This window comes from Amblyomma americanum, chromosome 1 (assembly GCF_052857255.1).
Source record: "Amblyomma americanum isolate KBUSLIRL-KWMA chromosome 1, ASM5285725v1, whole genome shotgun sequence".
Classification (NCBI taxonomy): Eukaryota; Metazoa; Arthropoda; class Arachnida; order Ixodida; family Ixodidae; genus Amblyomma; species Amblyomma americanum.
Genome location: NC_135497.1, coordinates 191,666,238 through 191,692,986, shown reverse-complemented (window position 1 = coordinate 191,692,986; position 26,749 = coordinate 191,666,238). Strand labels below are relative to the sequence as shown.

Below are 26,749 nucleotides of genomic sequence, written 5' to 3'. Positions count from 1 at the left end.
CAGCCTGAAAATAATAAAAATATCTATAGTTAAGCTGCAAACTACACAGTGCATTCTGTAGATACCAATAAAAATATATACTATTCCTCGCAGATCTACCCAAAATTTTGGTGTCGACACACTGACGGCTGCCTATGTACACCTCACCAAGCAGGGTACAATGACTATGTGGTCACGTGTTCTACCTTTAAAAGTCAATTCAACTGAAAGCCAGGCACAACTAGAACTGAAGCAGAGCACAGCATACATTTATGAATCAGCACAGCATACATTTATGAATTGCCAGTCTAAAAACTAAAAAAAAAAACACCTGAAAGATACAACTGTGCGGCCTGACACAAGGCTTGCATCCTTCTAGTACAGCTGAACAAATATATCGAGCCTTCACCCAAACTGTATTGGAACTGCTGCATTTACAAAAACAAGCTTATGAGCTAGCAATCACTGTCAACACAACTACCCCAAAGAGTCTGCGCCACTGCCCCACACAATCTGAACATATGTTCATATGTTCAGATCATATGGTGTCAAATATACACAAGCCATTAGACTTGTGCAGGCACGGTAACTGGCTATAGATCCTAACTATTGAAGCGTTGCCCAAATCAACAACAAAAAAAATCATCTGGCAAAAATTCTACCACTGGTCACAAAAACACCTTCATGAACATTTCTGATAATGACATGGAAACTTGACAGATTCAATGATCAAAACTACTGCATCACAAGGGCCAGCTCAGTGAGGTCATCTCGACTGCCAAAGCTACAAGGCTCTAAAACTAAAAACTAGACCCCCTTCTTTTTGTTTGTATGCAAGGCAAAAATTAAATGCAATTAGTAAAAAGTAAGACTGGAACCAACACGGAGCACTCTTAGAAGCAAGTCTCATCTTTCAAGCAACACTGCAAACATGAAGCCAAATCCTCGGAAGCAGTAATTCCCTCCCAATGAAGCCTGAGCTTTCAAGTAGAAGCAATGAAAGGAAAGTGATTTCAGTTACAAAATCTAGGAATTTTCTTGGAACAGGATAAGAGTGCTGCAGAGTAAAAGGAACCATGGCTGTCCATATTTTGAATAACGAAACATGCCAGTGCTCAAAAGTAACACAAAATGTGCATTAATAATGAGCCCACAAAACCATGGCTGTGTGCTATCAGTACGCCAATGTTCAGAGAACTGATATGGCATTTTTTTCTCTTCAATCAGCCCACTTGACTCCCGTTGCACGTTTTCCAAATGTGTACGCAACTGTTAGTGTTCAGCGTAAGAGCCTTTTACAAAAGAAACACATTCCCTACAAGCAATCATGATACACCCAAAGGAGCCCACAAATAATGCAGAAGTTGGTGACCACGAAATAATAATAATAATAATTGGTTTTTGGCGAAAGGAAATGGCGCAGTATCTGTCTCATATATCGTTGGACACCTGAACCGCGCCGAAGGGATAAAGGAGGGAGTGAAAGAAGAAAGGAAGAAGAGGTGCCGTAGTGGAGGGCTCCGGAATAATTTCGACCACCTGGGGATCTTTAACGTGCACTGACATCGCACAGCACACGGGCGCCTTAGCGTTTTTCCTCCATAAAAACGCAGCCGCCGCGGTCGGGTTCGAACCCGGGAACTCCGGATCAGTAGTCGAGCGCCCTAACCACTGAGCCACCGCGGCGGGGCTGACCACGAAATCGGAAATGCCGATTTCCTGATCGGTAGTTATGGCAAACAACGGCAGTCATTTTCAACAGCACAATAAGAAGGAAAGGAAGAACTGAGCAGCATTTTAACATCACAGCAGTTCGGAGAAGAAAAAAAAAAGCAGGAAAGAATTGTTCTTATCAAATCGAACGACACGGCAAACAAACAAAAAATGCTGCGGACCGAACACTGCTGCAGCAAAACCACGACCGGCACGAAGCTCAAAGCGAAACGCAAATGCGCAAAGCAAAATAAACGGCCGTGTGCTGCCTAACCGTAAGCTAGTGTTGAGAAGGAAGACAACATGAACACAAGCATGCAGTTGGAAACTGACGAGAGGTGCTCACACAAGTTCAATATTACGGCGTCTAGCTCATTAACCAAGTATCACCCTTTCCTCCACCCGAAGGAACAGCGCAGTCCCAGTACGACTGTTGAACAAGAACACGCCCGCACCGAGAAAACGACTCGTTCACAATCACAGCAACAGCCAGTTGTACTCTCCTTTACCTTTGCTCAACCTCAACGATTCAGCGCTGTTTAAAGGAGAATAAGATCCCATACAGATTGCTCGCCTTCAGAACGAAATAAGCCGTGATGAAGAAGAAACAAAAAAGGCCGTGACCAGACGACAGCTGATTGAGCAACGCCGGTCCCCGCACGACGACGGACGACGATGGAGGCGCGGCATGTCCGTTTGCGCTGCTTGTCGATACAGGCGAAAAAGAAAAAAAAAAGAGAGGAGGGGAAATGAAGAAAAAAGCACGGCTGGCAAAAAGCTCTACCTTTGGAAGCCAGCTTGGACCGCTCTTGCTCTGTCCCCGACGAAAACCCTAAAGGCTCCGGGCATGGAACGAAAACGAAATCCACGAATGCTACTACGGCGCGCGCGAACGTCGGGGATCTACGGCAGACTAATATGTCGACGGATGCTTTTATGCTTTCCATTTCGAACAAAAATGCAGCAACACGTCGGCACGAGCACGAGGAGGCACGAGCACGAGGAGGCACGAAGAGGCACGAACACGAGAAGGCACGCGCACGCACACGCGCGCATTGGGAAGATCAAGAGGCTCACCTCAACGAAAGGAACCGGCGAGGGTCTCCCGACGCTGTGGCAACAGTGTCGCTCGGCGGTTGTGTCAGCTCCAAAGGGTGATCATCTTACGCTAGCGCGCAGGAGAAACCTGCAACAAACGTGCCACCGGGCCCAGGGCTCGTTCACCAACGGCGTCCTCGACGCGCGGGCAGCATCGGCAGTCGCACACCGCACGGAGTCGCGAACGAGCCTCCGACGACGCGACCGCTCACTTCCGCGGGAGGTGGTGGTGGGGTGGGGGAAGGACTCGGAGCGGAACTCAGTGGCGGTGCTGCTCCTCAGCGTTTGCGAAAGGCGGCCGCCGAATTGCGTAGCACGCCGATACGGCACCCGAGGCGGTTTCTCCAGCACGGACTGGCCACATTCGCTTCTCCGTCGGCAAACGAATCGTGAAGAAACGAAGACAGTTCTTTTTCTTACACCAACGTTAAGCCTAATACTGGATGCTAGGCTAGCTATCAGCACAGAACAATGCTTTCGGGTCTTCCCATTCGCACGGGGGGCCTAGCGAACCGCGTGGTTTGTGTGGCAAGACGGGCCGCACTACCAATGGCCCGATGCCGGAGAGGGGTTTCTCGCAAAGGAAAACTCACAGTACCGCCTCTGCATATACCTGCCACTAAAACCGGGCACAAATGCATGGATCACCTCGTCCGGAATCATATGCTACAACCCCTACAACCACAGAATACCTACAAAACTACAGCTCCTTGCTGCTCCCGCTGCTTGCTGCTACGGGAACCTCAGTGTACCGTGAGGATAACACCAAGGTCGCTGCCGACGCCATTTTTTGTCTCTTTAAAATTGGATTTCACAGCTAATTTTTTTTCTCAAAATAAACATAAGCTCGTTTGATAACACTGTATACTAATATCACGGCAACGAGTAGTATATTTCCTCCAGTAATGACATTAATGCCAATACAAAAACAATTGACCCCGTTAAACCGGACGAAAAGATCACTGCAGTATTGATCCCATGTTGCCATGCGTGGAATGAATGGAGAAAAGCCGCACGATTTCGTAACTGTCGACCAAAGGCAAATCCGCAAGAATTCAGACAGGTAAAAACTTTCGCATAGCTTCATTGCTGAAATGCGGTTAACGTTGGCCAAAATAAAAATTTCGCAGCGCAGATGCGCACTTCCTTCGCCTCGAGCCTGTCTTTGTAACAACAATTCACGTTCTCGAAGAATAGTTTTCACAAAATATTAAAGCAAAGAACAAAACTTTAGACGTTTTAAAAAACTGTAAATGATGCTAACTAAAGCTTTAATGTGACGCGCAAAACAGTTCAACTTGGTGAGTTTCGGTTTCGGGGTCATAAAAGTTTAGCTTTGAAGTGCGGCTAATCTGCGAATGTCAGCTTGGCGGCGCAAAGAATGTGGATGCAAAGCAAAAAAAAGAAGGGCGAGCACTCTGTATTCGTAAACCTGAGTTCTTTTACCGTGCTTTTATCTATTTTTCATTAAAACTTACAAACTAACCAACATTCTTCGCAGTAACTACTCGCCGCACCGAGGCACCACCACCCAACCACCACACTCATACTTGATCACCGCTCGTCCCTACCCTCCGGTGAAGTTTAGTGGTTATGTTGAATGCTACTGAGCACAAAAGAAGTTCATTGTGCTAGTTTCTGGTGCAGATCCGGGCCGACTAGAAATTTTTATCGGTGATAGACGCAAAGCCTGCAGAAACAGACTACAACACACTTGTAGTTAACAGGCGAATCCTGATGGGTTCGACAACTTCAGGCGTGTCAACTGTTTCTGAGCCTTGCGTCTACAACGGATAACAATTTCCACTCGTCCAATCACGTCTCAGGTTAAGCTATATTTTATTGCATTTTTACTCCCACACCTGAAATGCTTCAGGGATGTCGTACCAGTCCTACTCTTTCAGGGGCTCATACACGCATAGTTTTTAAGACAAGCTTCGACTTCATTCTTATATAAAAAAATGGAAACAGAAATCAAGCCATGCTCAGTGTGCGTCTGTGTGCGGCGGGGGGAATCTTTGAAAGGAAAAGGGAAAAGCGTCTGAATAAGCATGCCTCCGACGTAAGCACACGTGTCAGGGTGGCTTCTCCGGTGCGTCTATTACGTCGCCGTTACACACACTCGTATGAACAAGGTTCACATTATATAGTTTACTCTTGCCACCAAAAAAGCGCGTTGCCTTGCGTCTGAAGGCTTACTAGGATTTCTTGGCAAACACAGAACAGAAAGATCAAAATTCCAAGAGGACCCTCGGGTCCATGCGTCACTGTAAGGACAAAGGGGATATATGCGGACTTCAAAATCGATATTACGCGTTGAGAGCAGATGTCATTCGAAAAAAAAAATACCCTTCAACAGATGAGGTAGGGGAAAGAGCAGCAGCTGCCGCTTCAGAGGGCCGTTTCCCCAGACTACTGAAAGGGGATTTCAGTAGTCTGGGGATTCTTCCCGTTGCGATTACAGGGGCCAAACACCGACGTCACAAAGAAACATTTAGCAGCTGTTCCTGAAAAAAACACACGCAAACGTCATGTTAAAAGCGTTAAAGGAGAATAGGCACCCACCTTTTAACGCGATAGCGTTGAAGGCGCCGTTCGGCGGACAACCCGGCGCCGGCGTGACTGGAAAATCCTGATTGGTCGAGAGGATATAGTGGCATTGAAAAGCAGTTTCTCTGAAAAGAAGAAATGGTGGTGAAGTGGAATGGAAGCGCTGTTCTTTGGATCGGGAGCCGAGCACGCTACCTCTACTCCACTAAGGAAAGTTTGTTGGTGGGATAAATGAAGGCTTTGTGCGAGCACTTGGCACAGCACAGAAGGCGAATTACATTACAGGAATATTTAGTTAACTACGGTCACAAATTAGCATCACCAATTAATGTGGATAGTGACGTCTAATAAATCGGTATATGATGACAACAAACGTGCGGGTGGTTTTCGATGTCCATGAAGGGTGCTCCAGTGGACTCCCAAGCGATCGTAGGGATCCTTTAACTCTATCGTGTCATACTGTTGAGGTGAACTTATGAGTTCCCCAAGTTTTTTGTTGGGTGTTTTCTTCGTTGTAATGACGCGTACGATATAACTGCACTTGGACCACCACGTGCTATTCGCCTCTGACCACTAAATAATTTATAATTGAATTTCTTCTCTCACCTGTTTCTCTTCCGGTGTCAACGGCCGAGCGATGGACATATGATGTCGAAGGTCAGTCATGCCCAAAAATTCTGGGCAAAAACATTTTTGAACGCGGAAAAAGGATCATGAACGCAGTGTTTTCATATATTGTAAGGTTTCACTGCAACAATCAATGTATCCGCAGGGGGGGCGCTGTTCCCTCTGGAAAAATGTTTTTTTTTTTCTGGGGGGGGGGGGGGGGGTGGTCGGGGGGGGCGGCCACCTCTCCTTGCCCTAAAGCCCCTCAATAAAGCATAAGTAACGCAAAGCTTTGAACTTTCCGACTTCCCTCCTCTCCTAGCGTGCCGCCGGATAACCGAGCCTCCCATTGGCCGAGGCGCTGTGGTCACGTGTTAGCGCGCGCTTTTTGGCTCCGCAGCACATAGAGTTTCTTACTATTAATAGTAAAGTACTCTTAAAGTAAGGTACTATTAAAAGTAAGAAACTCTATGCCGCAGCAGACGCCGGCACCATTGTCGGCGGTAGAAATCGCGCTTCGTTTTCTTTTTGTGCGGCAGAGTTTTGGCGGGAAGCGTTTCTCGAGCTTTGACCGCATGTACGCGCTGCCACGACGCCGAGCTTCTGTTGCGCTTACGGGTGCAACAACCGAGGAGGCAGTGGGAAAAAGCTTTTTCGTCATGCCGTCCGGAAAAAAACAATGCGGCTCGCCGAACAGTTTGGCTTCGCAAGATCGGTTACAGAAACATTGATAATGTGCTGGATACGCGTCTTTACGATGTGAGTGTCCGTTCTTCAGTTGTCACGTTTTTTGTTTTTGTGTGTTCATGCTGCTGGCTCTGCGGGTGTAGGTTTGATGTCGCGGGCATTACGTGGCGTATTAGTTTGCTTCTCGTTCGCGGGCTCCACTCAAAACTTGCGCTTCATGTTGTTTGAGCTCGGCCGCTTGCGCTGCTCGCGCTGCAGGTCTATAGCTTTCATTCTGCGCACATCGCTGGACTTCTTTTGTTTCCTTCCCTCACGAACTCGATACTATAAAGACGGGTTCTCGCTTTTTGAGCGATGCTGTTCATGCTGCTCGCGGTGCAGGTCAAGCTTTCATGTTGCGCACATTGCTGACTATTTGCGCTGGTAGGCTTCTTCCCAAAATCGGTCGTTACTGTGCCTAGGCACAGTAACGGCAGCTATCTAGCTTGAATACTCCATATCTGCGTGGATAATACTTGAGAATGCAAGCGAATACCTCCGTTAAACGTAGATGCGTGCATTTTCTCCTTGAAAATTGGAAAATTGGTATCTTGAGGAAAGGAAATGGCGCAGTATCTGTCTCACATATCGGCGGACACCTGCACCGCGCCGTAAGGGAAGGGGTAAAGGAGGGAGTGAAAGGAAGAAAGAGGTGCCGTAGTGGAGGGCTCCGGAATAATTTCGACCACCTGGGGATCTTTAACGTGCACTGGCATCGCACAGCAAACGCAAAAGGCGCCCATGTGCTGTGCGATGTCAGTGCACGTTAAAGATCCCCAGGTGGTCGAAATTATTCCGGAGCCCTCCACTACGGCACCTCTTTCTTCCTTTCACTCCCTCCTTTACCCCTTCCCTTACGGCGCGGTGCAGGTGTCCGCCGATATGTGAGACAGATACTGCGCCATTTCCTTTCCCCCAAAAACCAATTATTATTATTATTATGCACCGCGCCGTACGGGAAGGAATAAAGGAGGGAGTGAAAGAAGAAAGGAAGAGAGAGCTAGGTGCCGTAGTGGAGGGCTCAGGAATAATTTCGACCTCCTGGGGATATTTAACGTGCACTGACATCGCTCAGCACACGGGCGCCTTAGCGTTTCGCCTCCATCGAAACGAGGCCGCCGCGGTCGGGTTCGAACCAGGGACCACGGCGGCTGCGTTTCGATGCAGCCGCCGCGGTTCCGGGGTTTCGCGTCAAACAACTTCCTAAATGAACAACGTTTTGCTTCAAACAGGGCTGAGTAAATTCGGGTTTTAGTCTTTCAGCGCTTGAATTTTTATTTCACGCTGCTTCGACCGAAAACGATTAATTAACTGCGGCAGACCAGGCTGCTGCGCGTTATGCATGGAAATTACACCAGGAAAGACAATGTTCTATAAACAGCCATTATTGCATATGCTGACCGAAGATGACAATCACCTAAACAAGCAACATTCTAGTGAGCCATGCAAAGCTGTAACTGCGCGCAAAGCAGTGGTTAAAAGCCTTTTTTGATTGCTGCTACTCAACCCAAACAATTAACCCAACACCAAAATTGTGCTCACAACCGTGTTACAGTGCGCAACTAGGGAACCGTATTCGCCTATTTACAAATAAAAAATAAGGGACTACCGTCAGTCGGATCCATTTAACGTTAGCTTGCGAAGTGTTCGAGGTATAGTAACTCCGATATAACCACTAAGCTTTCCTGCATTAAGAAAAAAAAAATAAGAGGAGTATGCGCCTACGCACAGCCGACTGCACGACGAAGCGCGCCTTTGAGAGAATGGATTACGGCAGCATTACACCGCCATCCATCCAAATAAAGCCTAGGCCGCAAGTCTAGTCGTATATCAGTCCCCTTAATTCCTCTTGGCGGAGTTAAATTTCGAACAAGATCGGGCAAACGACGCCGGTTGAAAAACAACACTCCGAGGATGTTCACTTCTGCGCCGCGAGCTCGATCGCGCATGCCACTTCCCCCGTGAGCAGCAGGCAGTCAAAACGATCGCAGTGCAGTAATCTCCGACAAAGCAGCGAAACATGGGTCGGGGCAGTTGTTTGGGTTGCTATAATTTTTTATCTCCCATGCCATGATCTCACTGCGGCTGAATCGAAGACAGAACATGCCACAAAGAATTGATTCGGGCGCGTGATCCACTGCGCGCCAACGCTCGAGCCTTGGGCAACAACACTCGGAGGATGGGCTGCGAGCTCGGCCGCGCGCGCCACTTCCGCCGTGTGCACCGCAAGCAAAGCGATCGCAGTACAAAAAAAAAAAAATCGACGTTGCTGACGGCAGTTATTTGAGTACCTGATTTTTTAATCTCCCATGCCATGATCCCATTTCGACCGCAGTCAAAGCAGAAAACGCACGCACGGTCTACTGCACGCCAAAGGGCGAGCGTTGGGAGCGTCTGCTAGCATCCCACGGCCTAGGTGCCGCCACCGTCGGCGCCCGGGAGGAGCCGACACAAGGAGCGCCAGCATATAGGAGGAGGAGAGGAGAGATGTCGTTAATTTTAGTTGATTGAGGGCTGTACCTTGCCCTCCCTGTTCCGGGGTCCCTGGCTGTAAACGACACTGATGTCGTTGTGATCAAATGTTGCTATCAGAAACCGCACTGCGCTAACTTCAACCACCGGCTGGAGAGCGTCGTCGTGAGGGACGCGCGCTATTCAAAACATGCGTCCTACAGCAGTGGACTTACGCGTTTTGCTCAGAGCGCAGAAGACACTTTCCCAGTAAACCTATCTCTACGAAAACTGTCCCTCCTGACGGTCCACGACGTCTGCACTGGATCTCTCCCTGAATTTCAGTATCACGTAAAATTATTTGAATAATCAATTAAGTCATCTAGATTATAACATTCCTGGATGGTTCAAGGAACACCAGCGACGCTGCTTCAATTTCATTTCTGCTGCTAGTACCAGTTTTTATCTTTTTTAAGCCTTTGATTCACACTAGCATTTTGGCGTCCATTGCGACTGTCTTGAACAGAACTCTTGTTTAATTTTTTTTAACCTTCCTGGGTCGCTCTGTTTCTTTTTTTGATATCAGGTGGATATCATTATTCGCAATTTTGGCACGTTCCAAAGTGTTTCCCTTTCATTTACCTGCGGCAGCAAGTATTTTCGACAGCTTGCAAGCGACGTATATACGCTAAATTTTTTCGCGCTTAGCAAGCGTGAGTGTCGATGATTTTTCGCACGCTTGTTCTAAGCGTGATGTGTTTTCACGCTGAAAAATCACGCTTCCTAAGCATGACTCACAGGAGGCGTAACGCTTGACAAGCGTGAGTGGAGGAAATTTTTTGCACGCTTGTTTTAGGCGTGATGCGCTTTCAGCGCTCACGCTTGCCGTGCGCGACTGGCGATCTTCCGAACGCTAAAAGCGAAATAAAGCTTTTTCAATTATTCGATGCGGAATTCTCCTCCTCTGTAGGCCGTCAGAAATCATTTAAAATGAAGTTGAAAGGAGGTAATCCTTGTTGTGCCGTATTTATGGGCTTGGCGGCTGGTTGTAATAAACTGATGACTACCATTGAATAGGTAATTACAAAAAAAATTCATTTCGCAGATATACGTAAACAAAAACACTGCGCTGGGAGAACATAACACAAGATAGCTAGCTTTTTTAGAAAATCAGAATGTGGTTTATAGTAGAAGTAGAATGAAAAAAATTAAGACATTCCTTCATTACTTCATTGGTCACCCTCACCATTTTATACTTAAAGGCACATAATGCGTGCTTAAGCACTGCTCAAGATCGGCAATTCGTTATTGTGTGCTATGTCGCCTCGAACGACTATGCCTTCACAACAACGCTTTTCTCGCGTATATACTGAATAACAAGCGGATTTCTAAACACTTAAAAAGTTACCTATCAGCGCTTATTCACTGTCGTCGCCTTTACAACCTTAGCGTGAGCTGAAAGTTCTAAGAAAAAAGGTAATATTTTTTTGTTGAAACTAGTTTCATGACATCGTCCTACATATGGACTCCGTAGCTAACGAAAGTAGTGCAAGAGGGGGTCATCTCATTTGAACATTGTTTAGGAGCTGCATTATGAAAATACCCGTTCCGAAAAGTTGATATGTTTTATATCATGCCATAAAATAAGTTTAGAGAGCGCGAATTTGTTGTGTAGCTTTCTGACGAATCCAAGCTCCGTTGGAGGCTATGCAAGAAATTTTTTCATAAAGTATTTTGCGCAAGCACATCTAGCCAGTCCTACAACTAACCCTCTGATATGCATTCTTACGGCGTCACCACCTATACGTTAGTAAAGAAAATTAAGCGAGAAATGCTGTTAGGTTTCACATGTAGAAGCAAAGCTGAGGCGCAATATACGAACGCGAAGTAAAACGAATTTTAAATTTGAGTGGAACTTTTTATTGATAGGTTACAAAAATGCTCCCCTCGAAGAACAATCTCAGAAACAAATAAAAGAAGAAAATAGGCTCTAGATGAATCCCTGGTGCCGGTTTAAAAAAGCGCATGAACACTGCTATGTAAAGTCAGGCAGGAATAAAACGCGAGAACGCATATGCCGCATTTTTTCCACTTTTCAGGTAGATATTCCTTTCTAACTATTTTAAGAATATATACTTCGGTGCACCTTTCGACCTTAAACATGAATCAGGCTAGTTGTGCGCAAGTACAATGGTAAGATATTTTTTTTTTGCACGCTGTTTGCCTTTCATTCCGGCCTGACTATATACTTCTCTCAAAGTAGAGCTTCGACAAGAAAATCCCGCAGCCTTTTCTGCGCGCATGTAATTTCGCCTGTACCGGCACATCCTACCACTGCTTGAATAAAATCCCGTATACGCAATGCTCTTAACGTAATATACGCACAAACAAAGCACCAAGGCCTTCTTTGTGATGTGTCGGGTTGCAAATTGACGATTGCACGGGCTCTTCGCACCGCGACAGCTAACAGCACCGCCCGCAGCAGCACTGTCTTTACGTACTAGACCGCAAGCATATTTGTGCTGCCTCCTAGCAATGCAAATATTAATACACACGACTGCGACTTCACCCAGCAGACTGAAATTCTCAAAAGGTAAAAGAATTGTATCTTACAATAAAAGGCTAGGTTGTAGTGCCGCCTACAGACACATGCGAATTCGGTACAATACTGTTAGATCGATGTGCCGCGCACTGTCATAAAAAAATTGGAGGACGCTTAAGCTCCGTCTTAAAGAGTGAGGCGCGACAGCGTGTCGCAGCGTTGCCGAGGGGCACACGGAACGCCATCGCCCGTTCGGCGCGACGCGTGGCCCCTTGGACAATTTAAGGAAATGACGCCTGTCTCACATATCTCGGCGGACACCCGAACCGGGCCGTAAGGGAAGCAAAATGAAATGAACAATTCCTTGTAAGGAAATGAAATGACGCCTGTCTCACATTTTTCGCTGGACACCCGGAACGCGCCGTAAGGGAAGGCCCAGCTGATCAATCAGGATTGATCGATCGATCAATAAATCAATAAATCGCTCGATCAATCAATCAATCGATCAATGATCAATCAATCCATCAAACAATAAATCCATCAATCAATCAATAAATCCATCTATCAATCAATACTTGATGCTGTCGCGTTAAAAAATCCCTTCCCTTACGGTGGGTTCAGGCGTCCACCGAGATGCGCCATTTTTTGCTCACGGCCAAAGACGCCGACGCCGACGACACCGGCTTTTCTGCGACACGAGCTCCTTAACGCTTTCGCGTTAACAATCGAACTCCAGCTGCAATGTGCAACACAAAGAGGCACATTTTTAGTGTGGCCTTAACGCGCGGTTCTGTGCAATGTGACTGGTTTCAACGCGTTGTAATGTTCGCTCCGACTGTGCGAATTACGGTATGCTACTTTTTTTATCTAATTTTTGAAGCGCTCAGCGGAGAACGGTGGGAGCAGGCGCTTTTACCCCCACGCGCGAGCAGCCAGGTGGCTTAAGGAGCGCCGGTGGTACTACTCTCCCAAAATTCCCACTAACGCGAACCACAACGCGGCCGCGAAACTTTGGCGCCAGAGAGCAAAAGCTAATGAACGCAAGACGCCGAGACAGGCGAAACGGGATGGCGAACGAGACGACTCACAGCAACGGCAGCGAGAGCAACTCTCTAATGAACGCAAGACGCCGAGACCGGCGAAACGGGATGGCGAACGAGACGACTCACAGCAACGGCAGCGAGAGCAACTCTCCTTTCTTTGTTGTCATCTCTCCCGGTCGACCACACGACCCGAGTCAAATGGCAGCTACGAACATGACCTAACCCTAAGGCGAAGTTCTGAGGTAAATAAGAGAATCCCTTACACTTCACTCTGAAAACGTCGTTGCTCTGAAAATAGTGCGAAAGCATATATTGAGTAAATACATTAAAAATAATTTGCTTACCTAGATATTCAAAAATGGCCGATGAGCGCCCACAGCCCGCAGAGAGCGGCGCCAAGTCGCACGTGAACTCTGGGCAGTCGTACACTGTGTTCTTGAACCTACTGCGAGGCACACCCAGCAGGTCAACCGATGCCAACACACTCATAATATTGTTGCTTTTGCACCACTCTTCACCACCAGAAACAAACGCGCCACACAGCACACGCTTGAAACGCAGGCAGACAGACGCAACGCACAAAAGAGACTACTAGGGCCGATGGCTCCAACGGCTCCGACGGTAAAACCACGTTTTCGCGCCTATATCGCTGAAGCGAGCGCCACCTTTCGAGGCCTCCTCATCTAAAAAACAAAAAAAATGGCTGTGGTTCAGCTCTGGTTAACGCACGGATCTCCACTAGGTGGCTGGATGACGCATCCCCGCTTTCCGAAGTCGGCGCAAGTGAAACCGCCGGAAGTTCAATGGGATGTCCCGGAACTTGGTGTCTGCTGTGTATTTTAATGCAATAAGTCGCGTCTTTCGACCTTCCGTCCTCAGTTTTTCGCGTTGTTTTCGTGTAAAGTAATGTGTAATATCAAAGGAATAAGCAAGCTCAAAGCGAGAAGTGTGTACATTGTTTCGGGAACCCTGTAATTTCAGAAAAACCGAAGAAAACAGGCATGCAGGTCTCACGCTGCCGCGGCAAGGGGTATGTGCATTAAACACCGTGTTCTTATCTGGTTCTTGTCTTCCGAGCATAATTAGGACAAATAGCGGAATGACAATGAGTCGAGGTCATCTTAAAAACAAATTTTCGTGTAGCAAAGAACAGGCGAATGATGGCGCGGAAATCCTGATATTCGAAGAGCCACTCGTTATACAGCTGCCACAGTTTCAGTTTCGAGTTTGTGGCGGACGATGTCTCTTCTCATCGACGGCGGTTGAGTTGTATCGCTTTAGGGTGTCAATTACCTTCCAGACGTGCTTTCAACCTAACTCCATAGCACAGCCATGTTTCATCTACACAGCGCGAGAGAAACGACTGACGAGAAAGACGAATGTAGCAGCGCGTGTGACAAGCGCTGTTAGAAGTCAACTGCACCAAGCATCACGAATAAAACCCCATTACGGCATATTTTGCTACAGTACGAAACTATACTTGATACACACCGTGAAAGAATCAGTACCATATACATTTGGACGCGCTAATGTGAAACAGCAGAGCACTGTCGGCACCTCAGCAGGTAGTGGCCTCGCCCTCGCTCCGGTTATTCGGTCTAAACATAATTCGGTAGAGTGGTGACTGCAAAGTCGGCTGCGTGGTGAAGGTTTACACCTATTCTTTCTTAAAATCCCCAGGATTCTGGCCCATGCGCTTCGAAAAACCTATCGCGCCATCTCGCGGCAGCCGGCGGCGCGGCGGCGCGTAACTCAATGGCGATGAAAAATAAAAATTTATACCCCGTCGCGCATAGAAGTTAGAGATTAGCTCTCTTGCCTAGATATTAAATGCTTCTTAAAGATTCATTTAGTGGAGTTTCATCAATGTAGCTTACATGTTGAGTTTATCATGCGCAATGAGTTGCGATTGCATGGAGCCAATGGCGAGGTACTGAAAAATACCCCACTTGACTTCACGTTATCGCTCACCACAGCCCTAATTTGCAATATGTCGACAAGCTCTCGGAGCTTCAGGTAGCGTAATATGCTACCTTTAAAGAAATATAAAGTATTTTATATCTGAATGGAACAAAAGTTTTCCTGCGCTGTTTTTCTATTGAACATGTATCCCCAGCATCGGCAAGAAACGTGTGGCGCCCTCTCTCGGTGTGTTGGCAAGGCGCACGTCCCTCCTACAATGTCCCTGCTTTGGTAGATTGCTTTGGGATGTTGAGCCGTGCCGTACGAGTGCGCACTTTTATCAAAAGTGCTCCATCGGAGTGAGGCTATGACCATGGGCTGCTACATAAAATGCTACAAGAAAGCGCGTGCCTTCTATGAGGTATATAGAGGAAATTTTAAGGAGACTCTTTTGCTTGACAGGTGAATTTTTTATTAAGCGTGTACAGTGACCACACGGGCATAGGTTATAGTGGAATTGCGTGCGCATTAACAGTGCAAAGCAATGAAACTTCCAGGTACTTTCGTTCAAGCAGTGAAATGCGTAATTCCCGGACGCAAATACTTAGAGCTTACTCACCGATACTTTTATATGGTTCTTGCACTGTGCATTGAAAATATTAAAATCGCGTATTAATGACTACATTTTAACAATCATAATATTAGCTTCAATAGCAGACGGCTCTTCGAAAGTTTTCTCGGTGTGGTGAAAGTGCAACACGGATGCGTTGAAGTGAAGGTTGTAGGTGCTGCACTGTAGCAGGCGGCAAACCTGATGCTGCGTTCTATCACAGTAGGTGATTTGTCCAATGTAACAATTAGTAGTGTGGTAGTTCACAACATTTCTTTCTATGTTGGTAAAGCGCCTCTCATGATTCGATCGTTCGCCGTCGATAAGGGCTTTACCATTGCTGTAATCGATGCTAGTTTCGGCAATTATGTGAACGGTATACGTAAACTATGAATCGCTAACGAAGACTTCATAGAATGGCATGCTGGGAACTATTCTGAAGAGTGTGCCATCTGTTCGGCAAGCAAGTAAATAGCCGTTACCCAGAGCAGCGATCAAGAATCAAACCTTAATTAAATGTTCTTGATTATGATTTAAATTTGCTGAGAAATGAACAGAAGGTTTTGTCGCCTAACACGACATTTCAAACCTTATTAGGTTTCTCCAGCGCGGCGGCGGCTGGGCGCTCCACCCAGTCCGCTTGTGCAATGTGCCGGTAGCGTGATTAATTAGCGACAGGACGCTACGTGCGCGCGGCCCTGAATATGCAGTGAATTTAACGTGTTGCGAATATGTGCAACAGTACCTATAGGCACTCTCGCACGAGTGGAGCGAACATATTAATTTTTTTTTATTTTTGCATATGGTGTGCGAGCCTACCCCCGTCTTTTTTTTTTCTGTCGTTCTCGTACTTCTCGCTGTCCACTCTCTTTGCCTTTAATTCCCCCGGCTGCAGTTCCGGTGCTTGAGAGATTAGATAGCAATCGCCGGGCCGGCAACATTTTAAGCTTCTTTTTTGTATTTTCGTCAGTTGTTGTTGCCTTTGAATTGCGATTGGCAAACTGCTACTTCTTCAAGGTGTGGGTCGGGGGGAGTTGCAGGTGCTTTTTAAGCACACAAACCATGGGAGTAAGAAGAGGGAGCTGTTTCCAGGGAACGATTAACACTCTCCCGCGACTTTTAAATGTGCCATGATTGGTTTCCACAGCCTACGACACCAAGCACTCGAAGAAAGGTATATATTGCATCATGACCACGCCTTAGGCCTTTTTTTCAGGATGACTGTCTTTGAAGGGGTAGAGGAGGCGTCCGATAATGGTGGCCGGCTTGTGTGTAGTTTGCTTCTCTTCCTTACTGAGAATACTGGCCAAGGTTTCGCTGACACCTTTTACGTACGAATTGCATGCGCGTTTTTGCTACTGGCGTGTCCTTAGCCTAAGCATATAGAGTTGTTTTCGTTGCTGCCTTTTCGGTATTGGATGACACATCGAGTGAAGAATCTTGGGTATCCATTTCTTAGAAATGATTTCTCTTGCTGATGATGAGTTTTAATAGTGCACCAAGCGCAATGGGACGAAGTGTTTTCTGGAACACAAGGTTAGGTGAAAGACCATTGTCCGAGCACTTCAACTAAAAGAAACCAAGCGCCAGCCTTCGAGCAAACTTGTGCCCATTGGAAACCAGTGGGTACACGGCGGCACTGGGGAACGAATCAAACACCGTCCTCGAGCCGCATGCTTAAAGCGATATGCCATTGCTGTTGTCGCTGATTTTTAAAACAAATAAGCTTGAATTTCAACCTACCCTTCGGACACAATTTTTGGCAGTGTTCCTCCCACAAAGGCTACGAATACAAGACGCACTGTTCCCAGCATCAAACGGATGAAGAAGGGGGAGGGGCGGTAACATGAAGGGCCAAGGATGTGAGCAGGTGCATAGGTAGGGAGAAATTACTTTTCAAGAGCTGCACGGGCAGCCGGTTTGCAGGGTGGTTAAGAGGAGGAAGGAAATGACAGTGGGTAGGGGTATCCTGCTGTGCCTTTGCCTGCCTCCTTTTACCTTTCATCGAATCGTGGAGCGCAGACCGTGGTTGCTTCTTGAATGAAAACTAAGCATTTTGACAGATTTGCCTGTCTGGTTGAGTTTGAAGATTTATAATAAACTGCGCACCTCCAACCAAAAACTAAAATTAACCCAACGTTTCGAAGCCGACTCGGCTCCTTCATCAGGGGTGACTGAGGGCAGTAGCTAGCGTATTTAAGTATGGAGGGGAGGAGGGGGTCAAGAGAACGAAAGCTGTGATGCGAAAGGCGTGGGGGAGGGGGAAAGGGGGGGGGGGGCGAAAGGCGGGGTTAAGGCTGCGAGTCATGTTGCCGCACTGTGGGGAGGCGGTCAATGGCGATTTTTTTTTTTGGTTGAGTTGAAGAGCGAAGTCCCTAGTCATATACTGGGGGCAGGTTTCCTTTTGTGCGGTTGATGTTTGGGGTGGTTTGGATGTGCCAGGATTCGAGAAGGAGCCTTCTGTGGTAATTTGTTTCGGTTCCGAGGATGCTGGTTTCATCGAAGTTGATTCTATGGTCTGAGTCCTCGGAATGTTCGGCTACAGGATTGCGCTCTCTTGCGAAGTTGCGGACGTAGTTTTTATGCTGCCGATTTCTTTCTTTTGAGATTTTTGGTTTCGCCGATGTAGCTTGCGTCGCAGTCGGCGCATGGAATTTGGTAGACAATGCCTTGGGCTCTTTCTCTCGGCGGCCGGTCTTTGGGAACAGGTAGGCAAAGCGCAACAGTGTTTGTGGGCTTGTGCGCAACCTGGAGACCCCCCTTTTTTTCAGGATGTGGGCGATCGTTTCGCTGACACCTGCGACATAAATTAGTGACGTATTTTGGTGTTGCCGTTGGTCTTTGTGCGTTGATTTCTTGACGCATGTTGTAATGTTTTCGAAGTCGAGTGGTTTTTTGAATAAAGTGTTTCGGGTAGCCGTTCATGATGAGTTCTTTGAATATAGTGCGTTGTTTCTGCTCTATGTTTCTGCTCCCTACGTTGTGAAGCACGACGAAGTCGGTGCCTCTGCCGGAACGGCCCGGAAAGGTCATGGACACACTCTTGTCTCCAGGTTGACATAAAAAAAAAACTTACAACCGCTAATGTGTCAGTCCTGGCAAAGGGTCTTTCCACACACGGACAAAAATCTCGCAAAAATGACATCAGAGCTTCTGCAGAAGATCAGTTACATTCTTTAATGCCTTCCACCAACTTAAGGAATTCCACCAGCTTTGTTAAAAGCACAGCGCATGGCACAGGTAAACAGTGGCACAAAAACAAATTTCGGATGGTTTAGCGTGGTTTCGTAAAATGCAACTATAGGAGCGCTAGCAGTTCGGTTCTCAGTGCTGTTTCGGTGTTCGGTTCCGTTGCGCACGGACGCAGTTGATGAAGACGACGATATCCGAAACACAGCGCAATGGACTGGTATTTTAGGACGCAGAATGTTCGGCTGCGGCGGTGCTGCAGTTGTCTAATGCAGTAACCAGCAAAACTGATGTTTTCTCGCCGGCCCGGGTTCGAAACTCACTCGCGGCCGTAAAACATTTTCGATTATTTTCTTTACGGTCAAGTAAATTTCACACATACAGACAGACCACGTCGAAATCCACAATTGAAACCTCAGTGCCACAATAAAAATGCGACCCCGTTAGCCCGCTGTTGTTCTACCAGCTTGTGGAGGCAGCGGTTGGTACCAATGCGGCCGCTAGATGGAACCGCATCATTGAGTGGCCGTAGTTCTCATCAGCTCACTCACTGAAAAAGACGGCACGCTGAAAGGCTTTTCCTTAGGGCCTTTACTTCGTTGCTTGTCACGCAACGAGAGTGCACTGTGTTGTTATAGCCTATGTAGAGTACAAAATAAAACCAAACATTTCTAACGGGTGAGACCTTTCTTCGGCCACGTAATTGGTAAAAGCTTCAAAAACCACGTGTTTTCGCCTTGTGTGGCAAGAAACGAGTCGAATGGAGAAACTGTCCATTTTTCCAGAGACCATCTGGCGACGAAAAGCGTCGAGCATGGTGCATCGAGTCCCCAACGCCAATATATCAAAAACAAAACAACACCTCTAAGTAGAACACAAAAATCACGAGACTCGGTTACCACTGCAGAACGCCAGATATCTTATTCTTTATTGCCATTTATTTTCATATTGTTTTGAGTACGCATGTCGTCAATATTCTTTTACTCGTGATGTCACTGTGCTCGTATACCTCTCAGCAGGGAAACGTGAGTGCGTGCACTGAGAATGTGGACAACGCTTTTTCAAAGACAGCTGGTTCGCATGATGTTATCAGCCTCGCGTCACTGCACCCTAAGGCAGCCAAACACAAAGAAGTATCGCCAGGGTGGCTCCTTCGAAGGTACCCGCTTTCCCAGTGGATAGCGTGGCGGCGCTTGCCTACAAACGACAAACAGCATTCATTGTCTCAGAAGTGAATGGACAACTTGCAGAATGCGCCAGCTCACGGGCGCTCGCGCACGTGTTGGAAGCGGGGTCCGGTTTACGACAGTCGGAGTACAGCGGCGCTCTTGGTGATTTTTCTTCATGGCTTGAAGCTCTTACAGAACTTTTCTTCGCGGTTTAAGTTGTCCTTTCAGCGCTCTCCAACCTCTCTTCTTCACGGCTCGAAATTCTTTCCGTCCGCAGAAAGAAGCACCAGAGTCCAAGAAAGTTTTTCCTCCTCCTCCATCGGCTCGAGAGGGGGGAGCCAGCCAGCACCAAGCGCATGGACTGCCAAACATGCCTCTGACGCCGTTTTGTTCTGCTCTGTACTCGATCCAAGTGGTCTTGGCCGGCCTTCACGGTGTGTATTGGCGCCTGAGGGGCTAGGCAAGGACTGAAATCGCTTTCAAGAAAAATGGCTGTTGGGCAAACTAAGAGAGGAGGCTTGCGAAAAAAAAGCGAGTGACTTTTGTTCTTTCAGAGCGAGAACCTTAGGGTGTGCGAGTATCAAATTTTTGCTTGCGAACTGAATATTTTCGAACTATTTTGAATATAGGCAAACAAAAATACATGTTGCTGGCAACGGCTGAAATGCGCTAACAGACGGGACAGAAGAGAACATATACGCATGCGCTGGTGTGTGTGTTCTGTTCCGTACCGTTGGCGCTGTCCAGTCGTTTGCATCAACATCCACCATCCAGCCCGACTTAGCCCTCTTCATTGAACAAAATATCGAGTCTTAACAAAAGTTTTTCGCGCAACAGAACCATGAAAGGAAATATGTATCAGATCATAACTTCATTTCACTCGTTATTGTGGTCAGGAGATTTACTCGTTTACATCGTTTTACGGGGTTTAATGTCCCAAGGCGACTCAGGCATAGTATGAGGGATGTCGTAGTGGACAGCTCCGGATATTTTCGAGCATCTCGGATTCTTTCATGTGCACTGACATGGCAAAGTACATGGCCTCTAGAATTTCGCGTCTATCGAAATGATCGAAATGCGACCAACGCGGTCGGGATCGAAGCCGCGTTTTTCGGGTCAACTGCCGAGCATCATAACCACTGAGCTACCGCGGAGGCTCTGGGGTGATTTGAGTAATGGCATCAATAAACTTTATTTTGTATGACAAAGCTATGAAAACAACTCGTTGGATAAAATTACTCTCTTCAGTTTAAAATTTAACCCGTCACGTTCAAATAATGCCGAATTGACAAAGCTCAGGTGATACTGAACTGCTATTATGAACTGAATCTTGAGAAAGCATTGTAAGGTGGTGAAGTAATTTCTTACAGGCGGAGTGACGTCAAACGCTGCTACCTGAACAGCCCGACAAAACGCAAAAACATGCCTCTCAAAACAAAGAGAACAAAGCAAGTTACAACGCGGGCAGAACCATTCCTTCGACGCTCGCTCACGACCCCTAACAATAATCGGCCACCACCGCGCCTGCGACAAAAGTGAAAAAACTAACCACGCAACTACTATTTCCTATTTCTTTCTCCCTCACCTCCCAACTCTAATATCTGTCACCTCCGGCATTCACTCCCTCTGGCCTCTTATCTATCCAGTGAATGGTGCGCAATGTGCTGCCTGTTGTCATAGCCACAGAGGGATGAAACTACATTTTTCCAAAAACCTCAGAATTAAAGGTAAAATCTATTTGAAAAGGTACATGTTGCATAGCTAGAGCTGTTTCTGCGAATCCTAGCATTGAAGGAGGGTCGACCAATTCATTCAGACGTGGCTGCGCGCAGGCATGGCACATCACCCGTGTGGCTGCACGTCACATTCGACCTTACACATCACGTCACATGTGAGGACGATCGAGACAAGACATTTTGTACAGCGTCAAGTCTAAGTGGGATTTTCGTGATAGTCCACCACATTGACGGTGCCGTGTATATCGCCAGGCACTTGAGCTATCCCAAAGCGATTCTTTTAAAGTAACTAAGCGAACGCTATTTGGCCAGGTTAAGTTACAAGCGGTCACGTATGCCTTGCAAGCACGAAGTGCTAAGCATAAGCTTTGGTTTAGGTAAAGTTAAATTACTGTTACTGTCTGAGGCAAGTGTGAATTCTTGTAGCTTGGTTAGCTGTGAGAATGTAAATGTAGAACACAGGTCTAGAGACACTCGTGCTCGATAGAGAAAAGGATAAAATAAAGCTGGATCAGCATTGCACATAACGTCAGATGAACGAAATTCATGGATACACGGGAGATTGAAGAAAGCCGCCAAACGATTTCATTAATATTGACATGAAGATCCTTTCAAAAGTCGGCGCAGCATAGCAAACGTATGGAAAATATTTTATGCTAAGCGATAATTCGAAGCGCCTGGCGATGTCCAGGCTACTACTGACAAGAAAAATCTACAGAGATTATCTACATCCCTCTCACTGGGAAAGCATGGATTTGTGCTATGCAGAAGACGACAATGAGCGCGCAGTGCCGCGGGACGGAGCGGATAGAAGCTGACGAAGACGACGCTCTGCAATGCACAGAGCAAGAGCGCGGTGGAGTTTAATACGAGGCGTGTTCGGCTGCGGCGATAACCTCACTTGTAGCATCACAGGCTACAACTTAGGGCGTTTATGACAAAACAGACTTTCTACCCGACTGGTTTCAGCTGTTGAGGCGGTGTCTATGTTTGGCGCCGTTTTAGTTGTGTTGCCTTTTGTCAAGCTAGTGCTGTGCAGGCACTAGCTGAGTGCTTAGTAAATAATCTGTATATAGCCCCTTTCTATACATACATAACATCGTGCAGTAAGTGCCACGTTGAAAAAAAAACATGTGGTGATTTATATTCAAGTAGTCTTGTGCAGCGGCCTCTGTTCGCGTCTCCGCGGGCTCGACTCCCATTGTTGGATATTTGTGGTTTCTTTTTCTGCCCCTTTTTTCTATGCTCGGGACGGAGTGGACACACATCGGCAAGAGACGATCGTTCTAGGCACTGAACCTCCGGATTAGGGCTTTCACGCTTATTCATGCCGATAGAATAATTTTAGTCAGCCCAAAAGACAGCTCAAAGTAAGCATTTGTGGAAATCCGTGTATCGGGCATGGCTACGACTTGAGGTGAGAACGTATCTATGGCGTGGATGATTAGGAGCTACATTTTTAGAGTACGCTGCTGCCGGTGGTGAAATAGAAAATAAGAAGCGGATGGTTTGAGCGGTCATCACCCCTCGCGCTCTCCTAACAACGTACCTTAATTCCCTGCTCCTTATGGGTGATAGAGTTATATAGGCTGCATTCCTTGTTCATAAGATCTAGTTGTAACGAGGCTGAAACGAGGCAGCTGTGGTTGTCTGCAAGCGAATTTAATTCGTTTCTTTTCGAGTTGAACGATTCGCGGATTAGTTGTCGTCACTTATGATGTTATCGAAACGAACTGCATGTCGTCTCGCTAGTGTGACGCCGGAGTTGGCGGACCATCGGCCAACTGCCATCTTGTGCGATACCTGGCGCCGACGCCGACACTCGGCCGACTGTATTCGCTGGCGCAGTGTGACATAGAGCCAGACATCACGACAACACGGTTTTCGCAGACCGAATCGGCCGACTGTTGGCCTAGTATGACAGGCCCTTAAAACTACAACAGACGACAAGCAAAGGAATCCGACGCGCACCGCAATCCAGGATGGCGAGAGCACGGGCGGTCTCGAGGGTAGCGCGCGCTCCCCCCTCGAGACCGGCTGAGAGACACTGTTACAGTTAACTAGAATATTCTAGCTCACTATAACGCTCTGCTGCCGAGGCTGCTACTGGGGTATGCCACCCTAGCTGGGGTGCGACAACCGGAAGTCTCAAACTGAACTTCAGCGTATGACGTATTAATGGGCGGGGTCCTGTCCTAGAGCTGTCTTCTTTATTTTTCGGTGCCCCGCGAGTATTAGTGAGGGGGGAGAGGAGGAGCGTAATTTTTAATCGTCTATATCTACCTTGTTATTGATGCTAGCTCAAAAATTCTTGCGCTGGGGTGGCGAGTCTTGGAATGCCTATCTCTCGTCTGTTTTACGTAACCTCAATTAATTTATTGCACAGTCCCTTTAACCTCAGCAATGAACGTATTTAATTCCTTTAAAATTCAGAATAGCTACAACCTTGGTCCGTTAAAGGGAAGCTGAAGCACTTTTCGAAAAAAATGAGATCTCTACGTCATTTTATAGTTTTAGTCCACTGAAACAGAATATCTCATTCAAAAAGAGCGGAAATAAACGCAAAAAGTTGCTTTTTAGAAGAAAACGCGCCCCATCGCCTCAGGGCGCCGAGCGAACGCTGCTCTTGAACGCGACTGGTCGGGACCGTCGTGACGTCATCCACGGGGATCTCCGGCCGGCACCGACGGCGTTGCTGCGTAGCGCGTTGCTTCAGCAGGCTTTTAAGGACTACGTTCTGGAAATTATGGATAATTCAAGCAGTGCTGAACAGTTTGGACTTTCCCCATGCATGTTCGAGCCATCAGCAGCTTCAGAAAACGGCGGAACCAACGACGCCGCGGAGTGCGACGGCAGCGAATGTCAAGTCGCGTCATGTTCACGTGTTGGATATCTCGACTTGATGGATGGGTGGATGACAGCTTTTATTTCCACCGGAAATGGAGAATCCTTACTACTCAACGCCCCCGGCACGCAGGCCTGGAGGGCGGGGGCCGGAGCCTCCGTGACTAAAGGCTAACAAAGAGACTTTATCTCTTCGCGGCTTCAGCCGCCAGGCGGATTGGCTTGTTTCTGCCGAGCGGATTCTTCGCTGCGCAGCAGGGCTTCCCAGCTTTCTCTGCTATCAATATCTTCGTTGACTCCGGTGTAGTCAGCGCATTCCCATATTCTTTGTTTCTGGATACTGTGGAACCGCCGGACTGTCGGGATCTGGACGAGCGCGCGCAAAACTATTCCGAAATCGTTGAGAACTACAGACTAAACAGAAAACTGGCGCCACCACCTGATAAGAAGCTAATAGAGAAGTGACCGCATGGCGGCGCCTGCAAGTCGGAAATTTCGTTAACCCAGTATGGGCCTTTCACGTCCTACCAGGGTAACACGAAAACCAAATATCGACTGATACGTATGTTTTGCGTAGGTGCATGCGTGTGCATATGTTTTGAGTAGGTGAAAGTGGCAGTAAAAAAAAGTAAATTGCGTCGAAACGTTTCAGTGTACCGCTGCTGCATAAAAGCCTGGCCACCAAATTCTTGTAACGCCTGTAAACATCTAAATCAGATCACCGGCACTCTTACACGAGTCGCGTGAGGTAAAGCATTTGTTTGTTCATTTATTTATGTTTACTTGCCTAATTACCCCCGAAGGTCTTTTAGAACTACAAAAGAATGCAAAACTGCATGAGTTGGAGTGGGTGCACTGCTGTACTACAGCGCGAAGAGACGAGGCGACCGGGAGGAAGCTCTCGTGTGCGCTTTCCTTCTGTCGCTTGTTAGGGCTACTGTTCAACCATGAAACTTTTGCACTTACCCCCTTGCGTTGTTTTTTTTTCATGCTGAACACGCTTTTGAAAATAATTATGGCTGCGTTTCGGAGTTCGCAGTGCTGCTCATCAAAACTAGTGCGCTACGAGATATAGTTGCTGCTGTTGCGTATCGAGATAACCGGCAGAATTGCTTGTGGCAGATATATGCGTACCGCTGCTCGACCACTTTGCCGTTCTTACTCGAGGACAAATTTGTATGAATTCTGGCCCCATTGTCGATCGTCAGCCATGACCAAGCGCTCATGAACGCAAATGTTTGCTTTGCTCAAGTATACTAGGCCTATATAATCGGTTTTTTGTTCAGTTAGGTGCGGCTGCATGTGCTGCGCGCTGATGAGATTAAGAGAATTGCTTGTGCTGCCACGAGGTTCAAGCAATCAGGAAAAAGCAAAAAGGTACACAGTGCGTAACAAGCTCAAAAGTTCAAGACTGTGCCTCAGTAAAGCATTGCTGGAAGGCTTTAGCTCAGCATGGATGTGAACCAACTAGGAAAGGCAAAGAGTTTACAAACAGGTAAGAAAGTAATATAACGAAACGAAAAATATTGCTGCACATATCCTGTGCAGGCAGTTTCGGAATGTTGCGTACAACCAGATTGTCTGGTTAACGTGGAAGAGGCTGACGGAGAACAACCGACGGATTCTAACAAGCTGTGGGCTGAGCGCGGTTCGAAAGAAGTACCATACCAAAACTGGTTTATATAAAGGCTTCAAGCATTACAGGGAACGCCCGAACGAGAGAAAGTAAACGGCACTGGCAGAAGATTGCGTTGATCTGTGGTTCGCCAAAGCGCGGGCCGCAGCGAAGCAAGCGCAGCCGGACGGACGGCCGACTCTCCGTGAATGGCGTCACTTCCGCCAGTTCTCCCTCTCTGCCGTCCCCTCACCCGGCGCTTCCGGAAGCGACGAGGGCGTGTCGCCGGCGGGTTTTTAAGAAGCGATTGCAGCTCTGTTTGCGGATAGAATCGGGAAAAAATTTACACACATGATTTTCAAGGTCCTTTCTTCCCAACCACAGCGTTTAATGCGATTTGAAAACCGTTTCAGCTTCCCTTTAAGTTTCGAGACTGATTTATTTTTTTCTCTAGAAATGATTCCCCAAAACAAATGTTGGTGCGTATGTTAAGGGCTATCTTTTCGGGCTAACCTAAGCTATTTATGTTAATTGCTGAGGCAGCCACTAGATGGAACTACACGTGGAAAATACGTTGTCACTAGTCGTCTGCGCATTCTACTGTTAGTGAATGTGGAGAGGTGGACGTCCATCTTGAACAGCGTGTAAACATAAAATTCTGTGTGAAGCTTGGCAAGACAGCCACACAAACGTATGAGCTCCTTCGTGACGCTTACGGCAACGAGACATTCGCGGGCGCGAGTTTTCGAGTGGCACAACAGGTTTGTTTCGGGGAGACCGTTGGTGGAAGACGACACAAGGCAAGGGCGCCCTTCAGCCTCACGGAATGAAAACAACGTGGTTAGGGTCAGGGAAATCGTACAGCAAAACCGCACCATTACAGTCCGCATGCTATCAGATGCTCTCAACATTAGTAAGACAACATGCCACAAAATTTTGCCTGAGTACTTGTGGAAACGAAAGCTGAATGCCAGAC

At 47.3% G+C, this 26,749-nt stretch overlaps 1 protein-coding gene across 4 annotated transcripts in view; it reads right to left on the bottom strand.

The window, feature by feature from the left end:
• LOC144114410 (phosphatidylinositol 3,4,5-trisphosphate 3-phosphatase and dual-specificity protein phosphatase PTEN-like) overlaps positions 1–3,561 on the bottom strand; it is a 93,634-nt gene extending 90,073 nt beyond the window's left edge. The window contains exons 1-2 of one of the 4 annotated variants that reach the window (XM_077648133.1): positions 3,487–3,561; positions 2,770–2,878 (exon numbers count right to left, since the gene is read on the bottom strand). The gene's annotated coding sequence lies outside the window, so the exon portion shown is untranslated. Of the gene's footprint in view, positions 1–2,476; positions 2,571–2,769; positions 2,909–3,486 lie in introns of those variants that run through there. The other 3 variants (XM_077648134.1, XM_077648132.1, XM_077648131.1) reach the window with 3 other exon arrangements.
• Positions 3,562–26,749: the final 23,188 nt, after the last annotated feature.